Below are 8,134 nucleotides of genomic sequence, written 5' to 3' on the forward strand. Positions count from 1 at the left end.
TCAAAGCCTGTTTATACTGCAAGTGCTCTCATACACTGTGCCATCTCCCCAGCACCCCACCACCGACCCCCTTTCTCCTGGGTCTACAACATCCTCTGGCCATCCTGGGAGCTCTGGCTTGAGGGTGGGACAGTATTCGCAGGAGACCTCAGAGATTCAGACATGACTTCTGCGTGGCCATAGTGGGTTGCTGTACAGGAGGGGCTGGGTCACCACCTTAGGCACTTCGCCCTGCCCTGTCATAGCTGTTTGTATGTGTGTGATGTGTATTCGTATCTATATGTGTGTGTGTGTGTCTATGTGGTATGTGTGTATATGTATGTGGGCGTATGTGTTTGTATATGTGTGTCTATATGTGGGGTATGTGTGTGTGTGCAAACATGCATGTGTGCACGCGCATCTGTGTGGGCACAGGTGGAGTGAGGTCAGAGCTGTGAAGGGGTTGATGGGAAGACAGTGTGTGAATAATCACACTGTGTTGGTGGCACCAGGGCAGTAACAGGGGACATGATATTAGATGGTGACAATGATTTTGGTGATGATATTGGGTGGGGGTGCTAGAGACTCTGGCCCAGTCCTTCCCCCACCTGCTCTGTTTGGATGTGCCTTGGTACTGGCCTGCACCTGGCATCTGCCCCCAAAGCTCCCATGATACTATGCTTCCCTCCTTAGGGTCAGAACATAAAGTCCCTTCTAAGCCTCAGTGGCCCAGGCTGTCAGAGATGGCAAGCCAGGGAAGGTAAGTGGTTAGTTCCAGGTCAGAAGCCAGGAGCAGCAGACCCAAAACTCCAGCTTAGTGCAAACCCTCAGTCGCTGGCTCCTTTCTCAAGATCCTGGAGGAATTCCTGGGCCCAGGACCTGTGGTGGGAAGGAGCATGGGTAAAAAGGTACCACTGCACTCACTGCTCTTAAAGACTCCCCCTCCTTCAGGAGGCAGAGCATCACCCAGACAGAATGACACAGGAGGGTTGGGCAGCGGAGGTTGTCAGAACCATCTGGGTGAGACCTGGGAAGGAGGTAGCAGGGTCTATCTGCCTAGAAATGAGGGACAGGGCTCAAAGCAGAGGCAACACGGGGGCAAAGGCCTCGGTTTTGAAAAGTGCAGGGTTTCCATGAGGCCTGATCCGGGGGTACAGAGGCAGAGGACAGGGTGGAGTAGGCTGGGGCTCCAGGTAGTAGCACAAACTTGGAAATGGCTCTGCTCTGAAGTGGGTCCCTCTGTTCCTTCCTTGGCCACTTCACAGCCTTTCAGGAGACACAGTAGTGCCCCCCCCCACCTCGCTGAATAACTGGTATTGTTTAAAAGTACCAGCAAGAATTCAGATCTGCAGGTTATACTAGTCAGGGGATGGAGCTGGGGCCAGTGGAAGCAGAAACTAGGGTTGGGGAGGACCAGCTCAGTGGGAGTTGGTGGGAGAAGGTAAAAGGTTCCAACCTTGGTCTGGAGAACAGATTTTGAGAGAGACAGGACCAGATAGACTTTGAAACAGAGCAGGGGGTAGGGGGAATAGAGTTGACCTGCCCTTTCACCTGGAGAAGGATGTGGGACGGGTCATGGCCACACAAGGGCTGGCAGGGACTCTATGTGTGTGGGTGCATGGCTGCTAGTGTGCATATATATGTGCATGTGTGTTAGCATACGTGTGTGGGTGTGCTAGTGTGTGTTTGTGTGTGCATGTGCGTGTGTGTTAGCATATGTGTGGGGGTGCATGTGTGTGTGTGCATGTGAGTGTGTGTGTGCATGTGTATGTTAGCAGAGCCTTTGCCTGTGGCTTCTTTTGTGCATGCTTTTCTCCATGCCTACACATGCCTGGGCGTCCACATGTACATGCATGCACACAAGATGTGTCTAGCTCTGCACATGTGGACACAGGCTTGGGATCTAACATATGCATAGCTTTCCCAGTTCTTAGCCCTATCAGGCCAGAGTGTTCGCGCTGTCATTCGTCTCTTCCTCCACTCACCAGGTGCCCGGCGCTGCTCTCAGCTTTGAGCTCAGAGCCTGGGAATTCGTTCTCTAAAGAGGTGCACGTATCCTCCAGGATGTGACAGACTTTACACATGAGCCAATGGGGAGCACTCAGAATCAAGTACCAGGGAAAGTATAAAGCATGTCGGGAAGGGCTGAGGTGGGGAGGACGGCTTCCATGGAGCCAAGAGGGCATTGCTGAGAGGTGGTGGGTTAGGGTAACTGGCAGGGGGTGACTATCTGGGCAGCCATATCCCAGATGAGGTCTTAACACATACAGAGGCCTTGGGGTGGGACTGTGCTTAGGGGTTCTTGGGATAGCAGAGAAGCTGTGTGTGTGTGGAGTGAAGGGTGCACCAGAGAGAGGGGGAGAGAACCCTCTGAGGGCCTCAGCGGGGGCTTCGGTTTCCCTTCTGAGCGTGATAGGGTATGGCAGGACTTGCAGTGGATGAGGGCCCTGGATGGTTCACTCTTCCCACCTATGGGCCTCAGGGTGACGCTCTCCATCATGTACCTAGAGCCTCAGGATTCAGGAAATGAGGAAATGGAGGCCCAGGGAGGTTCATCAACTTGCCAGAGGTCACACAGAAGGCAAAACTGGTCTTGGCTAGGTGCTACCCTGCAGTGACCCTCCCGCCTAGGAGCCTCTGTGAGGGAACAGAGGAGCTATGGCTAGCCTGCCCTCTTCTTGTCCCCCAGGTTTCTCCTGTGGGGATCTTGGTGCTTATTCGAATCCAATTTTACTAGCACAGAAACGTTGGCTCTCAGGAGAAGCTACGGAACCAGGCTCCACTTCCACCACCCCCGAGGTAATCCTAGCGTGGGCAAGGATTTGAGATGGTTACAATAGACATCATGTCACAGTAGAGTGGCCCTTGCAAGGTGGGTTATGTTCATGTACAGAGTTTGCATATGTGCCTGTAGGGGCATGGGCGTGTGTTGCCAGGATAGGAGGTGCCCATGTAGTAGGGGCTCAAGACTGATGGAAGTGCCTCACCTGCACTCCTTGCCCTCGGAGGGACCCAGGCTGGGTGGGGATCACCCAGGGTCTGTGACTCACATCTGAACAGCTCCGGGAAACTCCATGGTACATGGTGAGCCAAAGAGGAGGCTCCTGCCTTGTTTACTGGTTCTTCAGTAAACAAGCTGAATGTTGATGTTCTTGCTTCCCTGAAGAGCCACCCATTCCACACCTGGGGTGCCTGGCAAGGTCTTGCCTGGCCTAGGCCACAGGGCTAGTGGCCATGGGCAAGCAATTTTCACTGTCTATAGATTTATTGGCTCTTCTTCCCCTGTACATGCCAATAAATGTTTGGTTGCTATGGCACAGGGGCTGTGAGGTACCTGTCAAGGTCAGTAGCTCCAGCTGGCACCAGTTTTCTCGTCTTCCAGGCTCAATCTTCACTTCTTTGGTCCATCTATTTATTCATCTACCCACCCATTCATCCATCCATTCATCCATCCATCATCCATCCATCTACCTACTCATCTATCCATCATCCATCTATTTACCTGTCCACCCATCTATCTATCCATCCATCCACCATCCATCCATCCATCCACCCATCCATCCATCACCCATCCACCCATCCATCCACCCACCCATCCACCCACTCATCCATCCACCCATCCATCCATCATCCATCCACCCATCCATCATCCATCCATCCACCCATCTACCCACCCGCCCATCCATCCATCCATCCATCCATCCATCCATCCATCCATCATCCATCCAATCATCCATCCATCATTCACTCACCCATCCATCATCCATCCATCTATCCATCCAGTGCATGTGCACATGTGTGCCATATCTCATGTATAGAGGTCAAAGGACAACTTGTGGGAGACCTTTTTCTTCTTCTACCATGTGTGTTTCAAGGATCAAACTCAGGTGATCAGGTCTGGTTGCAAACACCTTTGCCCATCTACTCATCTCAATGGTTCTCTCTGTCTTCCAGGTGCCTTAAAGACTGGGTGCCATGCTGGTATCTAATTTCTCTGCTTCTGAAAGGTAAAGAAGTCAGTTGTTGGGCAGCATCTGCACCTGGCCTGCACCAGGAGTGCATGTGCAGTGAAAGAAAAGTGGTCCTGATGGAGCAGGATTGTAATGCTAGCTGCTACCTTGTGGGGTTACAGATGAGTGCACTGCTTGGCTGTGAAGATCTCTACAGAGGTCCTACGAGGATGCTGAGCCATGCTGCCAAGGCCACACTTCCAAGATGTGTCTACCAGGGGTCTACTGGTGCAGAGCAGAGTAGGGAGACCTCAGGATTCCCTCAGGCATGCCCATCATGTCAAGACAAGGGAGCCTGAGACATGGCCAAGGTAGAGGTAGTGTTTGCAGCACAGTGAGCCAAGTACCTAAAGGCAGGGGCATGGTGGGACATTTACCCCCACACCCAAAATAGGCTCTGTTTTCATTTTCAAAGTCAACATGGAGGACAGATATCAAGGTAGAAGAAGTGGGGTACCTAGAAGGAAAGCTAACAAGCCAGAGACAGCTGGGCCCCAGAGTCCCCTGAATTAGGCAGCAGGCTAAGGAAACAGGGGCTCAGCCACTGTTCTGGTGTATACCACTCAGGTTTGAGCAGGGCAAAGCAAATGACATGGTTGTGGATTAGTGGGGGCAGAAGTAAGGGGCCATGTAAGGTACCGCATTTACTTCCCTCAACCCTGCCAGTGCCCTCTTATTGGGGTTCTTCTTCTTTTACCCCTCCCACCCCCTCCTCCCTTCTGCTCATCCCACCTTGCTTCTCATGGTTAAATATTCTCTCATTTAAATTGGCCAGTCTTTTGTGGCTTCTGGGTTGGGGCACTTGCTGAGGCAAATGTCCTCATACAAGATGGCCAGTGCTTCCTTCTAGTGTTCTTTGTTCCCCTTAGTCTTGTTTACTTGTTCCTGCCCTGGTGATCCCTGGGTAGACTATTGTTAGTCATCATTGCTGGACAAAGACGTCTTGAGAACAGACATCTTAGTTAGGGTTTCCATTGCTATGCAGAGACTCCATGACCAAGGCAAACATTGGATTGGGGCTGGCTCACAGTTTCAGAGGTTCAGACCATTATCATCATAGCAGGAAGAATGGCAGCCTTCGGCCAGACATGGTGCTGGAGAAGGAGCTGAGAGTTCTTCACCTTGATTTGAAGGCAACTAGGAAAGACCGGCGTCCTCAGGCAGCTAGGAGGAAGCTCTCTTCCACAATGGGGAAAGTATGAGTGTAGTGGAGTGTAGACCTCCAAAGCCCACCCACACAGTGACAACTCCCTCCAACAACACCACACCTCTTAACAGTACCACTTTCTATGGGACAAACACATTCAGACCATCACAAGGGATTGCCTACCCTGTTCAATGCCGTGCTCCCATCACTTGCATGGGAGTCACGCTGTACAATCATGCTGAACAAAGGACCATGACAGGTGCAGGACCCCTGAGCCAAGATTGAGTGCTGCTGAGCCAGAGACTGGTCTGGAGTCACGCGCACGGAAGCCGATGGCTGTCCCTCCTGAACACATGCACTAAGCATTTCCCTGTGTGAGCAGGTAAGTCACTTGCCTCATGCCCACTCTTGCTTGGCATATTCTCTCTGCCTTTCCTCAGAGCCCTCTTCTCAGTAATCCATACCTGTCTCAACAGGGGCAGTGGAAAAGGCCTGGGAAAAATCCACTCAGCTGTGTCTGCGGGAAACCTGTGTTGTGGTGTGCAAAGCCACGTTATAGGAAGTGGGGAGCTATATCCTCCATGTCCTTTCTTTGGTTTCTCAGACAAGTGTCATACCCAACTCCTTTAAAACTACCACTCTTGCTACTTGAGACCATGCCAGGTAAGGGAGCTGGCTAAAGTCATAGATCTTTATAGAGAATCTGTCATTCCTCATTGTTCACACATGAGCCCCAGAATGATGCGGGGAACTGGATCTGAAGAGGGCAGCCGGGGCTGAGGAGGTGCCGGCCTGCAGTGGAACACCAAGGCAACTAAACCCTGCAGGTCTCTATCAGCCTGTGTATCTCACAGAGGACACAGGAGAGTCCTGAGCCAAGGTGGCGCCAGGGCTGTTCATCCCAGACCATGGCAAACACTATCGCATGCACACTGGGATGGCAACCCTCACAGGCCATGGGAGCTGCTTAGAGAGACTAAGGAAGAGGTGATGACTGGCTCTGCAGATGTGTAACTGCACATCTGGGATGGGGTGGGCAGTGACTGATCACGGTCACAGATTAGAACAGGAGAGATGACCCAAGGAAACGCAGAGAAATCGAGGTGAGAAACATTGAGTTCTAGACAAATCCCGCTGCCTCTTGCCTGCCAGTCTGGTTGAAGCCTCAGCCTTGTGACAAGCAAGCAAGCAAGCATCGCAGCATAATTTGCATAGTTTGCTTAAGGCCTTGCTTCATTCCCGGCTTTAAACCTACAATTTTCTAGGAATCTCACCCAAGACGCCATTTACAGTAAGCCATGTGCTAACCCTCTTGTGCAACCTGGAGGCTCCTGTTTTTGTCTTATCAGATTATGATCCCACCCAAGGCACCTCCAGAGTCACCCTCTAGCCTCACTTATCAGGAAGAAATCCAAGGAGGAAAAAGAAAAGTGGCTTAGCAACCCTTTGAGATGTGACACCAACATGATATGGATGGCAAAGGCTGAGACAATTAGGGTTCTCCGTTGAGAAGCTCAGTTCCACACTCGGGTGTGTCTTTTGTTTGGTTTTTGCTTAAAGGGTTTTGTTTTGGGGGGGGAGAGTTGTTTCTTTATTTATGTGTGTATGTATGCCTTGTGTGTGCAGGTGCCTAAGAGGGCCAGAAGAGGGCGCTGGGTTCCCTGAAGCTGGAGTTACAGGCAGCCATGAGGCCTGACATGGCTACTGGGCTTCAAACCCAGGTGCTCCTGTGGAGCGATGCACACGCTTCAGCACTGAGCCCTCCCTCTCTCTAGCCACTCAGGTTCTGTCATATTCTTTCCCAGAGTCTCAGTTTCTCTCAACTCTCACGCTTAAAAATCTGCTAAAAATGTCTAAATCAACTGTGGCTGTCTTTTCAGAAGGCCATATCTGTGTTCTAGCTCAGTGATCAACCCTCGTGAGGCGGTGGCCCTTTAACACAGTTCCTTATTCGTAGTGACCCCCACCCCCAACCATAAAATTATTTTTGTTGCTACTTCATAACTGTAATTTTGCTACTGTTACGCATCATAGTATAAATATCTGTGTTTTCTGGTGGTCTTAGGTGGCCCTTGTGAAAGGGCCATTTGACTCCCAAAGGAATTAGGACCCACCGATTGAGAACTACTGCTCCAGAATGTGTTTTGTTCTTTCCCTAGACACCTTTCTAGTTTTGTTTGTTTGTTTGTTTGTTCATTTGAGACAAAGTTTTTCTATGTAGTAGACTAGGCTGGCCCTGACCTCACAGAGACCTGGCTGCCTCTGTGCTGTGAACAGAGGTGTGCCAGCACTTTCTACTTTTAATAAACTTCCAACTCTGCTTCGTCTTAATCTGTTTTACCCAATTCTGGCTCTTCCTGAAGTTTTTTTCTGCATCAAACCCAAGGGTCCCCCTTTACCGGAGTCTAAGTCCCAAAAGAGGAAGGGAATTCATCTGTCTGGTTTGGGGAGCACCATGAAGCTACACCTCTATTTCTGACACCTCTGACAACATGACTTTTCTGAGCCTCAGTTTCCTTATCTGTCAAATGGGATTAAAAGCCTCTACTCCACATCATCTGAGAGTGTGAGTATACATTGATGAGTTCCTAACACCACTGATTTAAGATACTCCTCTTTAATTACATTCTGGCTGGCTTAAATTCAGGAGATGCTATGTACTTATCTGACCCTAAGACACTGGGCAGAGAAGTGGGCACTGACTCCTGTGGCTGGGACTTTGTTCCTGTAAGAAAGAGCCTTCAGACAATCTTATGGGGCAGCAGTCAGGGTTCAGTAAGGTCTAGATCCTTCCTTGGGGATGGGCTGCCCACTGAACTGGTGTACTCCCAAAACTTTTAAAGGAAAAACAACTATTCACTTCACAGTCAACCCCAAAAAGGATGTCTCTTGCAGAGAACAGCCACACAGAAGTGAAGCTGCAATGTTAGGAACAACAATGGTCCAGCCTTGGCATAGCAAGTCTCAGGAGGTGGGTCTTCATCTGCCTCAAAACTGA

General features: G+C 50.6%; 1 long non-coding RNA gene across 3 annotated transcripts in view; it reads left to right on the forward strand.

The window, feature by feature from the left end:
• Window positions 1-7,693, forward strand: part of LOC143442316 (uncharacterized) — a 59,544-nt gene extending 51,851 nt beyond the window's left edge. For 2 of the 3 annotated variants that reach the window (XR_013110378.1, XR_013110380.1), the window contains 3 exons: window positions 1,968-5,518; window positions 5,613-5,799; window positions 6,486-7,693. This is a non-coding gene — a long non-coding RNA (uncharacterized LOC143442316). The remainder of the gene's footprint in view (window positions 1-1,967; window positions 5,519-5,612; window positions 5,800-6,485) is intronic. The other variant, XR_013110379.1, reaches the window with a different exon arrangement.
• The last annotated feature ends 441 nt before the right edge of the window (window positions 7,694-8,134 follow it).

Source organism: Arvicanthis niloticus, chromosome 5, assembly GCF_011762505.2.
Source record: "Arvicanthis niloticus isolate mArvNil1 chromosome 5, mArvNil1.pat.X, whole genome shotgun sequence".
Classification (NCBI taxonomy): Eukaryota; Metazoa; Chordata; class Mammalia; order Rodentia; family Muridae; genus Arvicanthis; species Arvicanthis niloticus.